A 19,541-nucleotide genomic window follows, 5' to 3' on the forward strand; every position below is an offset into this window, starting at 1 on the left:
CTCGTCTTCACTGTCCACAGGCTCCACAGCTGCCACAACACCTCCATCTGGACCATCCTCCTGCAGAAAAGGCACCTGTCATCGCAAAGCCAAGTTGTGAAGCATACAGCAGGCCACGATGATCTGGCACACCTTCTTTGGTGAGTAGAATAGGGAACCACCTGTCATATGGCGGCACCGGAGCCTGGCCTTCAGGAGGCAGAAGGTCCGTTCTATAATCCTCCTAGTTTGCCCATTGGCCTCATTGTAGCGTTCCTCTGCCCTTGTCCTGGGATTCCTCACTGGGGTCAGTAGCCGTGACAGGTTGGGGTAACCAGAGTCACCTGCAAATGTTAGACACACACTAACTCATAGGGACATCCCCAGACCCAGACAACTATTCACACTGTATTGGGTCCATGTCCTCACCTAATAGCCACACACTGTGCCTCTGGAGTTGCCCCATCACATAAGGGATGCTGCTATTCCTCAAAATGTAAGTGTCATGCACTGAGCCAGGGAATTTTGGCATTCACATGGGAGATGTACTGGTCGGCCAAACACACCATCTGCACATTCATTGAATGGTAACTCTTCCGGTTTCTGTAGACCTGTTCACTCCTGCGGGGGAGGGGGACCAAGGCCACATGTGTCCCATCAATGGCACCTATGATGTTGGGGATAAGTCCCAGGGCGTAGAAATCACCTTTCACTGTAGGCAAATCCTCCACCTGAGGGAAAACGATGTAGCTCCGCATGTGTTTCAGCAGGGCAGACAACACTCTGGACAACACGTTGGAAAACATAGGCTGTGACATCCCTGATGCAATGGCCACTGTAGTTTGAAAAGACCCACTTGCTAGGAAATGGAGTACTGACAGCACCTGCAATTGAGGGGGGATTCCTGTGGGAAGTCGGATAGCTGACATCAGGTCTGGCTCCAACTGGGCACACAGTTCCTGGATTGTGGCACGATCAAGTCTGTAGGTGATGATCACATGTCGCTCCTCCATTGTCGACAGGTCCACCAGTGGTCTGTACACCGGAGGATGCCACCATCTCCTCACATGCCCCAGCGGATGGTGCCTATGGAGGAAAACAGCGAGCAGAGAGTCAACCAACTCTGAAGTACGTAAACACAGCTTACTCTGAAAATATTAGCAAATCGATATATGCCTGTATGAGTATTTAGGCAAGGCCTAGATATGTGTGACGCAGTCCAAAATAATGCCATGTGGCCCCCTGAAATGGCGGCTGCCTGACCTGTAATGTGGGACAAGGGGATATGAGGTAACTGCGCTGGCGTTGTACACCGTCGCGGTAGGCGGTCGAAGACCGCGGTGCAATCTTGCATTGGTTAACATTGGACCCTATGGGTCCCAGGAGCAAATAGCGATGTACGCCGGCGGTGACGGTACGCACCACCGCGGACGTGACCGCCATTTTCTGTCTGTTCAATCACTTGATACCTGATCTTCGACAGGAGAGGACCTGCACTGCAAGTGCTGCTGTGACCTCAGTCTGGAACAGACAATGGCTTGTGTGTCTGGGGAAAGGGCCCCTGCCTTCAGCACGGAGGAGTTGGAGAAACTAGTGGATGGGGTCCTCCCCCAGTACACGCTACTCTACGGTCCTCCAGACAAACAGGTAAGTACACTGTGAGCATGCTGTATGGGCAATGCCTGTTTGGAGTGGTGTGGATGAAAGATAGGGGGGGTGAGAATGAGGCTTGCATGAAACGACGGTGAGTGCATGTGCGTCATGGCAAGGGTAGGGATGCGGGCCAATGACTGTGACGGTGCCCACGGTAATAACTCCTCTTTTTCCCCTGTACTATTCCTGTAGGTCAGCGCCCACCAGAAGTAGGACATTTGGCGTGCCATTGCCAATGAAGTCCAGACCCTGGAGATCTACCACAGACGGAGCACCCACTGCCGGAAAAGATGGGAGGACATTTGCCGCTGGAGCAAGATGACGGAGGAGGCCCAGCTGGGGATGGCCTCGCAAACGTGGGAGGGGTGTCCATCGCACCATGACCCCCCTGATGTTCAGGATCCTGGCGGTGGCATACCCGGAGTTGGATGGTCGCTTGAGGGTTTCACAGCAGGCACAAGGGGGTGAGTACACTCTCATTCTGCTGATTCAGCGCGCATTGGAGGTGTCTGGGTGGGGGAGGTGGGCTGTGGGTTCCCCTAGGCCAGTGCGAGTTTAGTAGGCAAGGACCATTCTTAAGGCAGGCCCTGTGGCACCCCACCCCACCTGTGTACAGTGCCAACTACACCTAGTCAGGCTCCTGTGACATCCATGTGTGCAGAAATCGGGCATAGCCTTGTAACCCATGTCCCTGGGATTGAACAGGGAACTCCAAGTGTGCGGCGTAGTGCAGGGGGCTTCTGTGTCTGTAGTGTCCACCAACGGTAGCAATTGCATGCACTCAACATATCTTTCTTCTGTCTTCCCTCCACTTTTTGTGGTCTCCCTGTTCTTGTGTGCATTAGCATCATCAGGCGGAGGAGCAGTGGCACCGGAGCAGGAGGGAGCTGCATCCCAAATGGCCCTGGAGGGCGACACTACGGAGTCTGAATTCACCAGTGCGATGGAGGGTGAGGGGAGCTCCACGGCAGGGACAGAAGCTGACACCAGCGATTCGGACTCCTCCTCTGATGGGGGCTCCCTTGCAATGGCGGGCCCATCTGTGTCCCCCGCATCTCAGGTACAGACGCCACCCTCCCTACCAGCACCGCCCTCCAAGCAGCCCCTCACTGCGTGTCCCGTGCCTGCTCACCCAGGAGGGTGGCATCTCCTTCGCCCCAGGCACCTCAGCCCCTGCCCCTGTCACCCCTGCTGCCCTCAGTGAGGAAGCCGTTGACCTCCTCAGGTCCCTCACTGTTGGGCAGTCTACCATTTTGAATGCCATCCAGGGTGTAGAGAGGCAGTTGCAACAAACCAATGCATACCTGGAGGGCATTCATTCTGGTCAGGCAGCCCATCAGCGAGCTTTTCAGACTCTGGCCTCAGCACTGATGGCAGCCATTGTCCCTGTCTCTAGCCTCCCCACTCCAACTTCCTCCACCCAGACCCAAACCCATGTACCTCAGCCTATCCCAAGCACACCATCAGACCAGCATGCACACACCTCAACACACAAGGGAAGCTCTGGCAAACAGAAGCACCACACATCCCACAGGCACTCACGCTAGCATCAGACACATGCAGACACACCAACATCCACTGCCTCCACTGTGACCCCCTCCTCCTCGTCTCCATCCTCCCTCCCTGTCTCGTCTCCACTCACACCTGCATGCACTACATCCTCAGCCACTGCGTCCATCACCAGCACACCCACCACCACACCCCGCTCATGTGCAGTCACCACCCCCACTACCATTCACACATCCGATGTGTCCTCTCCCAGTGTGTCTGTGAGGCCACCTCCCAAGGTACACAAACGCAGCCACACACCCACCCAACAGCCATCCACCTCACGACAGCCTACAGCCCATGCACCTTCACCCAAAGTCACCAAACGTACACCTCCTACAACCACTACCTCTTCCTCCACTCCCAAACCCCCTCCAGCTACCCGTCCTAGTGTTCCTAAGAAACTTTTCCTGTCCAACCTTGACCTCTTTCCCTCACCTCCCCCACCCCTTCAGTCTCCTAGGGCCCGACTCTCCAGATCCCAACCCAGCACCTCAACCACAACATCGGCGGGACCAGTGGTGCCAGTAGTCACGGGCTTCTGGAGTGCACCAGGCAGCAGGGCAGCCAGTGTGGCAAGGAGCCAGAGCACGGACAGTCCCCCACCTGCAAAGCATGAAAAGTTGGCCAGTGCTCGGCGGGAGAGGGGAAAGAAATCCGACACCAAAGCCGCTCCCAGGGGTACAGTTGGGAGTGTGGAGACAGCTGCGCCACCATCCAAGGTGGGGAAGGGGCACAGTAAAACCAGCAAGTCTGGGAAGATCTGCACGGTGGACAAGACCGCCACCAGCCCCGCTGCCCAGGACACCGCCGCCACCAGCCCCGCTGGCCAGGACACCGCCGCTAGCAGAACCGCTGCCCAGGACACCACCAGTCCCGCTGGCCAGGACACCGCCGGCAGCAGAACCGCTGCCCAGGACACCGCCACCAGCAGAACCGCTGCACAGGACACCGCTGCCCAGGACACCGCCGCCACCATTCCCGCTGGCCAGGACACTGCCGCCAGCAGAACCGCTGCCCAGGACACCGCCACCAGCAGAACCGCTGCCGAGGACACCGCCGCCAGCAGCACCGCTGCCCAGGACACCGCTGCCAGCAGCACTGCTGCCCAGGACACTGCCGCCAGCAGCACCGCTGCCCAGGACACCGCTGCCAGCAGCACCGCAGGCCAGTGAGCGCCAATGATTCCGACGCTACTGAGGCCGCCACGAGCAGGATGAAGCACTCTGGGCACAGATCCCCCTCCAGAACCAGTGGAGAAAGACATCCACTAACTCTGTCCTTGGCAGGATGAAGCACTCTGGGCACAGTGCCCCCTCCAGAACCAGTGGAGAAAGACATCCACTACCTCTGTCCTTGGCAGGATGAAGCACTCTGGGCACAAAGCCCCCTCCAGAACCAGTGGAGAAAGGCATCCACTACCTCTGAACTTGGCAGGATGAAGCACTCCGGGCACAAAGTCCCCTCCAGAACCAGTGGTGAAAGACATCCACTACCTCTGTCCTTGGCAGGATGAAGCACTCCGGGCACAAAGCCCCCTCCAGAACCAGAGGAGAAAGACATCCACTACCTCTGTCCTTGGCAGGATGAAGCACTCCGGGCACAAAGCCCCCTCCAGAACCAGAGGAGAAAGACATCCACTACCTCTGTCCTTGGCAGGATGAAGCACTCCGGGCACAAAGCCCCCTCCAGAACCAGTGGAGAAAGATATCCACTATCTCAGTCCTTGGCAGGATGAAGCACTCTGGGCACAAAGCCCCCTTCAGAAACCAGTGGGGACTGTTATCCACTTGATAAACTGTGGTTTTGCACTCCCCAGGATTGAACAGTGGGCAAACCACCCACTGTAGAGACTTGAGAGACTGTGGCTTTGCACTCCCCAGGATTGAACCGTGGGCAAACCACCCACTGTTGAGACTTGAGAGACTGTGGCTTTGCACTTCCCAGGATTTAACAGTGGGCAAACAACCCACTGTAGACGCACTCCCCAGGATTGAACAGTGGGCATGGAGCCCCCTCGTGGATCTGGCGTCATGCACTCATCCGGCTGAGGTGCCCCCCGTTCCCTTCCCCCTGAGGTGCCTGTTTTATTTCTATCTGATGCCCCAGCAGTGTTCTCTCTGTCTTGTTCGGGTATTGAGTGTGGGCCTCACCCATGCCTTTTGGGCCCAGTGGTCCACGGACTATGATAGTGGAATACCTTGGACTTGTATTCTTGGTGTATATATTTTTTTATAGTGTAAATATATATTTATGATTACTGTATTTGAATATATTACAATCATTCGACTAATTTCCTTTTGTCCTTGCATTCTTCCAGGGGGGGTTGTGGTGTGTAACTGTAATGTATCATGATGTATTAGTGTGTGTGTTGTCGTGGGTGATGGTGAGGGTGTTATGTATTGCGTGTGTGTGTCACTGTTTTTTCCCTCCCCTCTCCCCTGTGTCGTAGGTGCAGTACTCACCGTGGTCTTTGCCGCCAGCATTCGTGCTCCTGGTAGAGGAGCAGGAAGATAAAGGCTGGAAGGATCTGTAGTTCTGGTTCCATGGCGTCCTGGTTCCTCGTGGGATGTGTAGAGGTGAGCGTTTTCCCTTCCAAGTCCTGTTTCCGCCGTGTTTTTGTTTGCGGTGAATCCACCCCGAAAAAGGTGGCGGATTGGACTGGTGTAATTCTGTGGGTGGTACATTGTCCACCGCCTGTCTGTTGGCGGTTATCGCCGCAGTGTTTGTTTGTACCGCCTTGGCGGTCGGAGTGTTAAAGTGGCTGTCTATGTTGGCGGTTTCCGCCACGGTCGTAATTCCATATTTTTTTTGCCAGCCTGTTGGCGGTTTTACAGCCGCTTTAACACCGACCGCCAGGGTTGTAATGACCACCATAGTGTCGGGAAGCATGAGAAGCTGAATACTTTTGCCTAATTTACCATATTGTGAACTGTGTTAAGCTGAATGACGTGATTCCCATATGGTCAACATATCTCTGTTCTTTGACAGTTTCTTGTCATCAGTGTCTCAGTGCTCATATTTCTAAGTCTAAGAGCTCATATTGCTAAGTCATATTGCTGATCTAGGACTGCTGGTTCAAACTACATCAAATTTGAAGTTGTCTTTGGGCACAAAATTGCCACCATGTAATTGTTGATGCATTGTTAATTTTAAACTTGATTATCGAAATCCCTTCTTGCGGCCATGCAAATTTATAGCTGTTCTGTCTCCGATGTATCTTTACTCCTGCCATTCACCAACTTTTTAGTTTGTGCAGATAGGATAGGACAGAGTCAATAGCTTGACAAAATCTCTTTACAGGCTACCAGTGAAGGCAATAATTGAATTGGTTTGAATTGAATTGACAGTCCTCACTTGGTCTACAGCTGCCTTAAAAGATTACTACATACATATCAGGCTGACAAAATCTACTGGTGCTATCACAGTTGTCAGTTAGTCTCAATGAAACTGTTACAGCTTCCGGTATGTTGTTATGTTATTATATTTGTATACCACACAACTCACCTGGGAGGCTATTCTGGCGCTGAAGGAGGACCTGTATGGTTCTAGCCAGGGCCAGGGGCTAGGTGAAAAGCCAGGTCTTCAGATTCTTGTGGAATTGATGTAAGTGTTAGATAATTATTAATTTTGGAATTGTCAAAATGTGGGACATTAGTTGTATTAATGTATAAAAATTATGAATTTATAATATTTTTAGCAGCAAGATTGAGATGTTAGAGGATAAGGGTGGGGAGATTTTTTAAAAGTGGATATTTTATTGTATATTTAATGTTAATTATTTAAATGATATATAAATGAATGTTGTAAAATGTTTTAATATATTGTGTTACATTATTAATATCGAAGTAATTAAACATATATTGATTATAACAAATTGTTAGTAATTATTATTTCTGTAAATATTTACATTAATGCAAAACATGTTTTAAAAATGACAAAATATATGAAAATTACATTTCAAATTGGTAAAGTATTACATTTTTCAATAAGAAATGTAAACTGTATACTTTTTTAAACAATTCTAATTAAAATATTGTTTTACTTTTTTATTTAGATAATTATAAAGTCATTGTAAAAGTATTTTCAATTTTTTAAAAAAATTAGTTTATATATTTTTATTGTTCTTTTTTTCAATTTTGGATTGTAATTTTTTTTAAATTTATGGTTGAAAGTTTAGGACTGTAGTAAATATTTAATTTATTAATTATTGAAAGTGTGAAAAATAATATTGTTAAAGTTTAAACATGAATCTATAGGTGAACAGTTTAGGTTAGTCTCTTTTCAAAGTAAATTTGAGTTTCCTTTAAAGATGAAAACATATGTATGGGTATAGAGGAATGAGCGTGTACATACACTTTTTAGTCTGTAGCACCTTGCATAACATGTTTTAGATTGTAGTAGAAATAGTAGTTTTAATCCCTTTAGTGGTCACCACCTTTTCTAAATTGATTTAGATTGGAGTGGAAATAGTAAATGTAAGCTGTCTTGTTTCCCAACACCATTTCCAAATTGGTACAGATTGAAGTGGCAATAGTAAATGCCATCTTGTAAGGGTCCAACACATTTCCCACCTTGCTGTAGATTGGAGTGGGAATAATAAACGTCACCCTTTTAAAGTTCACCACCTTCCTCAACTTGGGATAGAATGGAGTGGGAATAGTAAATGTAAGTCCTTTAGTGTCCACGCAAAGTTTGAAAAGAAAGGAGAAATTAAAACATTTCTCATTTTAACTCCTGCTTTTCAGTGGCTTTAATTTTTGGTGCTAAACCCTGCCTACTAATATTAGTAGATGGAGTTTAGCAACAAAAAGCATGAGTGCTTGCATGGGAACACAAACACTACCTATGTAATGCCCCTTTGGCGCTAAGCAATGCAAAGCAGTGTTTTGCAATGCTTTGAGTTACTTTTAGGGTACTTTCCACTTTTGTGACACAAACACTGTGCAAAATTTTAAACCCTTATTACAAGTGTGGTGTTCCGTGCACCGCCATGGTGGCAGTCCGACCACCAACGGCTTGGCAGTTGGACCACTGTATTACAAGTCATGCAGGCTTATGGAGAAAAGACCCCTGCAGTCCCGTCGGCACCGCCAGGCAGCAGAGACTGCCGCGGTCATGAGGCAGCACAACCAGGCCAGTGGAGCCTGTGTTTCCGCCAGACACATTTTAAGGTTGCACACCGCCAATGTGACAGGGCGGTCCAACCATCACTTCTCAGCAGGTGAAAAAGGAAAGTATAAAGGGAGCAACTCACCTGCAGGTCCTGTGCTGCCATGGAGCCCATCAGCTGCTTCTGATCTTCGCCAGTGCCCAAAATCCACGCCACCGTGGACGAAATCAAATGAAAGTGCACACACACCTACCTGTGTCATTTCCCTCAACAACAGATCTTTGCACTGTCATCCACATCGTATGGGGGTCACTCTACAGTTACCAAGAACATGTGTCATTATGTGCACAATTGGAGTAATTCACAAAGAAGGACACATATACAGCCATTATATGCCCTCTCTGGGCATGTCACTCACACTGCACTGCAACACTACACAAAAACAAAAACAAATGTCTTCACATGTCAGGCATAGAGACAGTAAAGGGGACACAACATTGTGTCACACAACACCAACAACACAGCAATATCACATCTACAAACACAACTGACACACTCACATTCCTCACATGCCATGGCCCGTCATCACATACAAAAAAACATATGAAGGGATGTGTCATAGAACACAAACACCACTCCTTTTAAACAGCCCTGCGATGGACCCACACATCACCCACATTGCAACACAATGGAAGGACAATGGGGCGCACTAGAGTCAGAGAGACAAATATCCAAAGCTCACTATGCAAACCTCAGGGAATGATGCTGCACTGGTACCCATATCACTTTGTACATGCCCATAAAGCAACATTTGCACGGGAACAGGCACGCCAGGTATCTCTGGGTCAAACAATACTAGAGCAAAGCGACATGCCTGGAAGTGCAAGTCAAGAAAGCACATACAACTGCAATAGCATTGGCTATACATCTAGATGAAGTAGCTGCAGGGTACATACAGCAAAATGGAAACATGCACAGTCAAATGTAAACAAAAGTAGCACAATTGAATACCCTTCATGTCTACACTAAGAAGCTCAAGCTGCCACGCATATGATGAATCTACAATCCATATAAGGAGGACAAGTCTAACACCATACAAGCTCACATTGGGCAACACAAGATGTAATACTTACCATACCAAACAGAACACAATGCTATGACACCACAATTGCATTCACACTTACTTATCCATACAGTCAACATCTACCCTTGTTGTGGGTGACACCAGCACTGCCCACAAAGTCAGATTTTGTAAACAACAGCAAGTGGATCAGGAAGCAGGCTGAAACACAAACATCTGTAGGCAGACAACACAAATTACTCAGTACCAACATTAAAGAAGAAAAGGAATTGCAGGACAAATGTGTGCTGGGGAGGGGTATGGATGCTTTCAGGGTGGCAGGTGTGACAGGGGAGGACTTTCAGGTGGAAGGGATGGGTTGGGATGTAGGTCAGGCCTCTTTGTTTTGGGACGGGAGTAGAAGAAACAGGCGGAAAGGTAAGGTCAAACAAAAAACTTTCCTTAGGAACATGAAGACGGTCATCGGAAGGGGGTGAGGATTTGGAGGTCAAGGGAGTGGATGGCTTTGGTGTCTACATGTGTGAGGTATGCTTCTGTTTGGGTGGTGTCTGTTGCGTGTGTGAGTGTGGGTATTTGTATATCTTGGGGGCTGGGAGGTAGAGATGCTGGATGATGTGGGAATGATGATGTGTGTGCATCTGTTGGGGTGATGTCTGTGGGTAGGCTTGTAGGGGCGGATGTATGCGTCTGTTGAGGTGGTGTCTGTATGTATGGAGGATGTGGTAGATGTCTGTGTGCAGGTTGGGGTGGTGTCTGTGGGTATGGTGGATGTAGTGGATGTCTGTGTGTCTGTTGGGGAGGTGTCTGTGGGTATGGTGGATGTGGTGGGTGTGTGTCAACACCAGGACAGTGTGCGCTCTTCGAGCAACATAATGCAAAACAACAAACCTTATGCAATGTACTAATTCATGCATTGTGTGTTGATATTGCATATTAACTTTTTGCATTGCAGGTATTTATCTTGAAATGTCACTAATGCTGTTTGTAATGTAATGTTAATTTTCAAGCATTTCCTGCAGCCTGGCTGGGTGTGGCATGTGGGTGAGGCTTGGGTCTATTTAAGGAACCCAGCCCAGCTCCACGTGCTCACTATTCAGAGGTCCCGATGCAGAGCAGCAGCATTTTTCTGGGTTCCTGTTCCAGAGGCCTACTTGGACATTTCCTGGCCCTGTCCTCATTATCTTGCTGATCTTCAAGCAGGGCGGTAAGACGGAGGTCGGGGTAGGCCCCCAACTCCGTTTCTAGAAAGATTTGAGTTTTTTGGCTTTGTGATTTACAGTGTGCACAATTTATTCTTGGCACTTAACCCTTGCAGTTCGGATCGGCAGAGTGGGCAATCATTTCAAGGCATTTGAATCTTGATGGTTGAATTGGCAACAGTGTGCGCGGTTCATTCTTGGCAATTAACCCTTGCAGTTCGGATCGGCAGAGTGCGCAATCATTTCGAGGCATCTGAATCTTGATGGTTGAATCGGCAACAGTGAGCACGATTCATTCTTGGCAATTAACCCTTGTAGTTCGGATCGGCAGAGTGCACGATCATTTCAAGACATTTGAATCTTGATGGTTGAATCGGCAACAGGGTGCACTTTTCATTCTTGGCAATTAACCCTTGCAGTTCAGATCGGCAGAGCGCGCGATCATTCCAGGTACTTGAGTCTTGATGCGCAGTCTGGCAATAAGGTTCGCAATAATTTCCGGGCAATTGAATCTTGAAACTTAGATCAAACAGAGTGAGATCCTTCTAGACAAAACAAATTTAGTCAGTTTGCCTATTCTTCAGTATCATTCATGAATCCTATAGCAGTTAATTATTTGGGAACGAATGTACTCATTGACTCTGGTTGTGATGTAATTGCTATTCTAAGGATTAATTTGAGAGAGTTCAATGTTCAGAGCATATGAGTATAAAAAGGTCACATTATTGAAAAGTTCTTGATCTCTCATGTTGTTAGAGCATAAAGAATTAAAACAAAATTCATGAAGATTAATGTGAATAATTGCTATTGTGTTTTCCACTCTTGCTTCCACAGGTCTCCTTCCCCGCTGTTCCCAACCTAAACCCCATCCCCCGCTTGGCCATTCTTTAACTCTGTGCTATGATAGCTAGTAGAGTTTTGAGCTGCCAAGTGGTGGACATATTGGGAACAGGTGCAAACCCCAAGGATCCGGTCTCGCTGACAGTGTGCTGCTTTTATGTGTTGAGGTGGGTGCTTGTGGATCTGTCTGTGTACTTGGGATAGGTAGAGGGTGGGGGTTTTGGATTGAGAAGAGGTAGGTAGAGGGAGGTAGAAGGGGGATGAAAGTGGATAGCAACTGGCTGACATCAGTGAGGAGGCCAGAGCCTGAAAAGATATCTATAGGTCAAACATGGCACTATGATTGCCTTCCAAGAAAGCATTGGCCTGCTGAAGTTGGCTGGCAAGTCCCTGGATGGCATTTACAATGGCAGTCTGACCCACAGAGATGCTCCTCAGGAGGTCAATATCCTCCTCACTCAGGGCAGCAGGGGCAACAGGGGCCGGGGAGGCCAGTCAGGTTACAAACCTTGCCCATTACACATGTGCAGGGCACTTTGCTACATGCTGCCACATCAATGGCATACAAATGCACATTGTGCCTACAATATCTATTCATACATGTCTTGTCCCTCATTGCTTCTGCAGCTGTACATGCCAAATGACATTCTATGACCGGTGAGGGTATATGTCAGCCAATAATGAATGGTAACACACTCCTGTATGTGGCACCACATGAAATGTAGTCCCATTGTAAATGTCCTATTCAACACAAAGGTTGGCATGCACATATGTGTGAGGGTATACAGAAATTATCCCATTAATACAGGTAGACCATGCATGGAACAGCAGCTCACAAATGTTTTCCAAAAAAGAAAGGGACACATGCTGACATGTAGGCATAAAGAATGTTGGCAACAGTGATGGCACATAAATCATATCAATTGACATCCCCAACTTACCAAGGGAAAGTATTGATTTGTAGCTGCACCCCAAAAAAGTATGCTCTGTCATATGCATGATAGACATCCTCACATTACAGACAGCAGTGAGGCACCAGCACCCATCACATGCTGAAGACAAGTAGGCTCTGGGTGGCAGATGCCAATACACTAATTTTACCACACACAAGGCTGAGGACAGTGACCCATCACTACCTTTCTTTTGGTCTGTAACACTGAGGAGTATTGGTTTATTGAATAGAATTTACACCCAATATACATCAAACAGTACTTGATTGATCAATGTACACAATCATATGTTGTCTCTGTAGAGCAAACTTTTTGTGTATTGTACACAGTTGTGTCCTAGGTCACTTGGCCAATAGGCAAGGTACATCAGTATGCACCACACAACATGTCTACACAAGCAATCACTCATCTACAGTGTTACACATGGCTCATCCCTCTTCATCAGGGGGGATTCCAGAACCTGACACATTCACTTGGCAATGTGGCAGGCAGGAATATGCCTGTACTCATCCCCTTGTGGCTGCTTTGATGTCCTCAAATGCCCATCTAGGTCTGGGTAGGCCACCACCAGAATGCAGGCCATTGGTGGGGATCAATGTCCTATGTGTGCCCTGTCCATGTTGAGAGGACATCCCCAGCTCGAATCTTCCTTGACAAGTGTCTCAGATCCTCCAACCTCTCCCAACAGTGGGCGATCTGCGGACTGTGGACCCCTAGGGTCTGCAGCTTCCAGCAGTTGGCTCACCATATCTCCTTCTTCTGATCGGCATTAACCTGTCTGGTTGCAAAAGGCAAATCAAGAGATTACAATCACAAGTTTTTACGCAAATGGTAAACACCAAGCTAGAACTTGTCAATTTGTTAACACTCCACAAGTGTGAAACACACAAGCCAATAAGTACAGGGACATGACCACAGACATATATATTTCTATCTGCAGACAAACCTACTACCCTGCTCATGACCTACAATGACCAGTCTAGCTCATTGACATCAGGTATCCCATGTTCCAGCAACATGTACTGTGATGTGAGCCACAATGAAAAACTACACACATATGTGGCTTCTGAAGGGTAAACTCCTTAGGCCTGAATGGGCCAACACATTGACACTCTATAGATTTACCTACTGAATCAGTACCACAGGCAACTAACATAGTACAGACTTCACCATTACATTTGAGTGACAATGAAGTGGCTGCCATGGTGGGTGCAGAAAGTGTCTGCCTTGTCCATGTGTAGACATGTGGCCTAACAAATGCAGGCCCAGGCCACTTCAGAGGGTGGGTTCTGTGGTACATACCTGTACCACAGAACACTCCTTTAGACATGTGTGCCCATCCTACAGAGATGACATCCAACATACAAAGGCATGCATTGTACAATTTCTGCTATGCGACCAAGTTACTGACTCATAAATCATGGCCTCCCAGGAATCAACACACTGTCTGCACTGTGGGTCTGTCACTTATGCAATACGCCAGCACAGGAAAAATATGACTTATGTGAAGTTGACAATAGAGCTGTGTGAGTAAGGGACCTGTCATGAGTCAAAGACACACATTGACAATGATGCAAAATGCACATATGGACTACTCAGGGATGTACCTCAGTACCCATTCCTAATCTAGTCAATGAGCTGAGACATCCAGGGCAAGTTTTGCCACTAGAGACTCATACTAACAACATGACAGGATCTGCTGGTGTACATGGAGTGGGCACAGTGCCACAGCTGCATAGCCACAGTGACTTTCCCACAGCCTAGATTACATCCCATACTGGGAGATGCATTTGACAGGCTCTGGTCTCTGCGAATTGAGCATACAGTTTCTACATGACATTCCATTTCCATCACCTCAATGGATGACAGTGACCATCAGCAATTTGGCATGTGGTGTGCGTGGCAACCTGAAGGGCAGAGTGAGTTTGGATATGCCTTCCAGACTACAGTTTGGCAAGTCCAGATGTGGGTTGAAAGATCAGTGCTATTATACTCATTGTTTACAAGATTCTCAGATGACTTATATAAAATGTATACACAACTCATGCTGTCATGCACATACATGTTGTCTAACATTTACAACAATCATGAAGAAAGAGCTTTAATTGAATGGCAATAAAGTCTCCTTACATAGTTATGCATCAAATACAAGGAGGATCTATGACCCCAAAAACCTCACACAACACAATGTGACTGAACTTCACATATAGTACTGTCCACCAATACTTGCACATTGTATGTCCCACAGACTGCAACAATAGGCACACAAGAAGTCTAACTGGCAAACCAGGGAATACTGTAGTGTGTGATAAGGGAAAGGATGATTATGCACAGGGAAAATTGTGCACATGAGGTACATACCTGCTCCCATGGTGAGCCACAGAGCTGTTCATACAGGGGTAGGACCTCATTAACATGCCTCTCCAGCTCCTCTGTAGAGCATGGTCCCTGTCACCTGCTGGATGTGGCATGATTGCTCCCACAGGCAGGACACAGCAGCTCAGGTTGTGGAGGTGTTGCTGGCAGCAGTGTCAGGAGTCAAGTGAGTGAATCTGCAACACATGGCGGTCAGGTCCATCACATATGTGGTTGTCACCGCTGGTGGACACAGCCATTGGCCTATGACCACCACTGGCAACAACATTAGTCTATCGCTCTGTCGGCAGTGGTTGCAACTGCCTACTGCCATAACGACTTCCCCCCGAGGTCGTGGGCATTTCCTGATGTCCAGTGGAGGAGGTCAGGCAGCCACCATTTTGTCAACCTGACATGCTGTACTGGGCTTCCTAAACTGTGTAACATTTATAATATCTGTTCTTTTGCATCACAAACATCCTTATCATGTCTTGTCATTCAGGTCCTTCTACTCAACCACCATTGTAGTATCTTGTAGGGCACATCTGGTATTTTACAGCAGTGCACGGTCCACCACTGCTGACAGCCATTTTGGGGGATCAGACTATACATTCACATTTCGAGAGACAATTATGTTGCACATCTATCATATGCACTGGATGTCATGTATATCTAGTCAGAAATGATTTGTCACATGATATCATTGACATGCATCATGTATGTTGCTGTGGACACACTGACTAATGTCACAACTCATGTCTTGTCACACAAAGGTACCCTGGGAGAGGGAGGATTCGACAACCTCTTGTCTACCGTCCACTGCCAGACCTTCAGATCATGAAAGAACTACATGTCATCATGTACTACCATCTGAATAGGCAAACAGTAGTGGACGTATTCCGGCAGTTGGAGCCAGATCTAATGCAAGTCAGAAGTTATCCAACCAGCATACCACCCATTATTGCACTTCTTTGCCACAGGGTACTTCCAACATACAGTGGCCCTATCTGCTGGTATGCCCCAAACTATTTTCAGTCTGGGTTTGAAGGAATTCCTTGAAGCAATGTTGAAACACATTGACAGCTTTATAAGGTTCCCCCAACATGAGAATTTAGCCAAAGTGAACGTTGACTTTCATATTATAGGCTGCCTCCCACATGTGGTGGGGGCCATTGATGGCACACATGTTGGATAGGTGCCACCACAGGCCACTAAACAAATCTGTCACAACAGAATGATCTTCTATTCCATCAACGTGTAAGTTGTCTGTGCCCGTTACCAGAATTCAGACCATGATTTCTTATTTATACGGAACAGCACCATACCCCAGCTGATGTCACAACTGCACCCAGAGGGGGTCTGGCTGGTTGGTAAGTGACATCTGTCCTGATTGTGTGTGTGCAATGTCAGGTGCTACAATCATGAAGTGAGTGACTCATTGTTACACTTATGTCCCATTCCTTGACAGGAGACTCAGCATATCCAAACCATCCTTAGTTATTGACTCCACTGAGGAATGCAACCATGCCAGGGGAAGTCTTCTTCAATGAAGTCCATGGAAGAACACGGCAGCCAGTGGAGTGGGCTTTTGGGCTCCTGAAGGCCAAAGTTAGGTGTCAGGACCAGACTGGTGGAGCCAGGGAAAGTTTGTCACATCACTGGCATGCTGTATGCTCTATACCATCGCCCTGCATAGTAATATCCAGTACTTTCCAGAGAAGGGGGACCCTGCAGTGCCACCGGGTGAAAATCCTGAAATGCCAAGTGAGGATGACAGTGGTGAAGAGGAATAAGCTGACTTGCAAGAAGATCTCATCAACAGCTACTTCTTATGAGTGTACGTATGTCATGGGATTTAATGACTGTGACTGTACAATGAAGTGAAGTTGTGGGAATGTGTAGAGTTAAGTGTTTTAGAACAGCTAGCGAGCTGATACTCTGCAATATGCAGTCAAAGTTTTTGACACATCTCCACTTTGATGATGTTGTTTTGTTTGTGTCCGTTTCCTTGCAGTTTATTTTGTTTTCCTGTTGTTTCTATGTGACTTGTGTCATAGGTATGTTTTCAACCCTATTCTGCTTGTTTTGTTCTTTGTACAAGCACCTTCACCATGTCATCTTCATGTGGGCATTTCAGAGTTGTGACTTTGGCAGGTATCTGATGCTGTTCTGACATCCAATGTGGTCATGGATTGTTCCAGGTAAATATGGTTGCAGAGTTTGGATGTATGAGACCTGTACTAAGAGAGTTTGCACAATGTTTGGGTGGAGGTACAGAAGTGCATATTAGACTTGTTTTGTGTGTTGTGGCTAGTCTGATGCATCATTTGTGTCATCATGTGGTCATAAGATATGTAGTCCTAGCTTTTGAGCAAGTCATTGTACCTTCACATTGGCTAAACATTTTGTTCTCTGACATGTATCTAGCTGTAGATGTTTCATCATTGTATGTTACAGTGCCTGTGCCACCACACTGACAAATGTTTGTGTCATACCACCAGATTCATTGACATTGGATTACGATGGGCCTGTGATCAGGGACTGTTCTACTACCATCTGTCTGTATCTTGGATTATGCGATGTTGGATTACTTTGGTGTGGTATGTGATGAGGCTCAAGCTTCTGACATCAACCACTTGAATGTTTGCCTATTCTGCAGTACAATGTCTGAGAAATCCTTTCCTTTGGTGGTCTGGGAGTCTGTACCTTGAATAGGTACTTAGGCTCAGTATGAGTCACACATTCTTGTTTCAAAAAGTCCTGATATTTTGTTGGCCTATGTGATGTACATGGGAATTACATTTTTGGTTTTACCAGACACCTGTACTAATGTGCTGGTGTATGATAGTTATAATCCTGAGCTGGACACTGTGTACCTCTATCCCTCCTTGCACAAGTAGCTTGTGTCTTCAACATATGGTTCACATGGTCTCACATCTCTACATAGCAAAACATTGAAAATTAAGCAAGCAGACAATGAGTGTGTGATGGGTGTATTTATTACCATGCTAATATAGAAAATACATTTGTGACATGAAGATATTAAAATGTAAAGTGAATGGGTCAGTCATAGTGAATGAAATCACTGGAGTACATGCCACATCATTGAGAGTCCAAAGTCCAGAGTACTCCTCCGATTCGAACTGTTAGGTGGTTGAGCATCAGTCAACAGATTGCATGGGGGGATCTGCTGCTACAGAGGCAGGAGTGTCTGGGGAGGTTCTTCCTCTGGCAGGGCATACCTTCCAGTGGCTGGCACCGATATAGATGGGCCTGATGTTGATGAGCCAAAGAATGGGGTAGACTGGTTTTGAAAACCCCTGCTCAGGGTGTTGTGAATGTCCCTCAGCACCACTGTTAAGGAGGGCATGTTGGTATTGTGGGCATCTATCTGCTCCCACATATCTTTGTGCGTGTCCCACTGTAGGTGTTTGATTTCCCAGAATTCAGTCAGGATCTGGCCAATCACATTGTGGGACTTCTTATACACCCCCAAGATGTGGCTGATGGTGTCCTGGCCAACCGCAGCCCCAGTGGCCTCACACAATTAGCCCACAGCATCCCTCCCATCCACCCTAACCCCACGGACCTGTGCCCTTGCACAGGGTTCCCTCTCCAATTTGTTCCTGGACCCTCAATCTTGGAAATGTTGCATTGCAACTCATGATCTAGGACTGGGGGCACAAGATGGTTAACACTGTGCTTGGAACACAGGTTGGGGGTGACTGGATGCCTGTGATATTGAGGCTAGAGGTGTTGATATGGCCACAGTGAGATTTCTTGTTGGTGTCGGACCAGGTTGCCCAGATGGACCAGAACCGTCCTCCAGGTCCCGATATCCAGGAGTACCTTCTTCACTGAGGGCTTCATCCAGGGGGGTAGAGGCAGTCTCTTCTGTGGCCTCTGTGTGCCCAGTGTCAGCTCGATCTGTTGATGTAAAACATACAATGTTACTGGTTTTATTGTGAGATCTAACTTCAACAGTTTAGTGTTACAGTAAGCAGAGACCTTGTACAAAGTTCAGTTGCAGTTAATCCAATTGTCTCTATTTTATTTGTGTGGGAAATTTTATATTTTATTTGTTGCGCAGATATAACATGATTGTTGTTTGGAAATGTGTGGTTTTTGTGTTGTATGCATTTTACATGGTAGATTGAGTTTGTTCTTTGAGCTTTTTGATTGGTTAGGTTTGCATTTTTTATGTAAATAATTTATAGATTATTTAATATCTCAATCTTATTTAACATTGGTGATTTAGTTAATGTGTAGACTGATTTATTAAAATATTATGTCTATCCTTTAAATTGTCTCGCGTACAGAAGCAGACAGTTCGCATCCGAAGGGTGTTCACAAGGAGGTCCGCGTGGGCCCAACCCTGCATTTCCACCAGCCTTTTCATGGCGGGGATGTCACCATGAAAAGGCTGGCAGAAAAGAAAGTCATGATCATCACGAACTCGGCACAGGCGTGGCTGACCATGACTTTCACCACCACCAACCGGCTGGTATCCCTGATCCTGGCAGTGGCCGCAGTCTCCTGGCAGTCCGACAGCCAGGATTGTAATGTGGCAGTCGGACTGCCAGGATTGTGTCAGTCAGACTGCCAGCGTGAGTTTGGCGCTCTTAGGTCCACCAAACTCGTAATCAGTCCCTATGACTTTACATTGTAGCACGTCATACATTCTTTTGGTTTGTTTGCTAAGTTTATGTGCAATTTGTCTTACAGATTACAAGATTCATATTTGTTGGTAGCTTTGCTCTTTTTGCAGTGCCTCTATATAGCTATAGAGTATAGGTTAGAATCTGCCTAGTGTAGATTGGAAG

This window comes from Pleurodeles waltl, chromosome 4_1 (assembly GCF_031143425.1).
Source record: "Pleurodeles waltl isolate 20211129_DDA chromosome 4_1, aPleWal1.hap1.20221129, whole genome shotgun sequence".
In the NCBI taxonomy this organism is placed as follows: Eukaryota; Metazoa; Chordata; class Amphibia; order Caudata; family Salamandridae; genus Pleurodeles; species Pleurodeles waltl.